The sequence below is a fragment of the Plectropomus leopardus genome, chromosome 9, assembly GCF_008729295.1.
Source record: "Plectropomus leopardus isolate mb chromosome 9, YSFRI_Pleo_2.0, whole genome shotgun sequence".
In the NCBI taxonomy this organism is placed as follows: domain Eukaryota; kingdom Metazoa; phylum Chordata; class Actinopteri; order Perciformes; family Serranidae; genus Plectropomus; species Plectropomus leopardus.
The window spans coordinates 9,750,410-9,751,497 of NC_056471.1; positions in this window are offsets into that span (position 1 = coordinate 9,750,410).

The window sequence follows — 1,088 nt, forward strand, 5'->3', positions numbered from 1 at the left end:
TGCACCTTTTTTATATTGTCTTTGATTTTATATCAGAAATACTATACTGACTCTGGGGGGAATTGTAATTTATTACAGTTGCTCTAATGTAAGCATAAAGAATTGAGAAGCAGAAATAAGAAATATAAAAATAAGAAATAATTCAAAATATAAAGTTAAATCAAAGAAGAAATAAAACATGTGCATAAATAAAAATATAAAATAAAAATATGTGCATTATGCTTCATTTTCATAATATATGGAAAAATTAAAATAGGCTATATTTAATATGCTGAGTATGTAAAGTGTGTAAAAAGATGGAAACATAAATAATATGTGCATTATGCCCATTGTACAAACACTAAATAAATATATATATATATATATGTAATATATATGTATATGTATATGTATGTATGTATATATATATATATATATATATATATATATATATATAATATATATATATATAATTATATATATATATATATATATATATATATAATATATATATAATATTAGAAATAAGAAAATAAGAATAACAAAATATATACATGCATATATGATAACTGTGCATCAGTACTGAAAGTAAAAGTAGAAGAAAATGCTTATAATAAAGAAGCAACTGGGTAGAATTTTGAGAATTTGAAGTTTATTTCCTTGTTATATACATCACCTTAAAAATGGCACTTAAAATTAAATTTAAAAGATTTTGAAGAACAAAATTCAGTTTTTCCATGCCTCCCATTCATTCATTAGTCTGTCCATCCTTTTCTCCATTCCTAATTCTTCCCGTTTTGGAGTAACTAAAATACTTAGGCAAAATGTACTGGAGTAAAAGTATACATTATCATGGAAATATAATAGACAAAAATGAAAAGTTAGAACAAAGTGTTATGTTACGTGACATCACTGGGTTTAAATATGGTAAATAAAAAATATGTTATCTTTTAAATATACGTAAATAAATGAATTACAGTGGATTAAATAAAATACATGCGCTCCCTCCACTTAAATGTGTCGACCAGCAGGTGTCGCTGGTAGTTCACTGATGGCAGGAAGTGCAGCTGTAGTAAACACTAAAAGAAGAGGGCGTATAATACATCCAT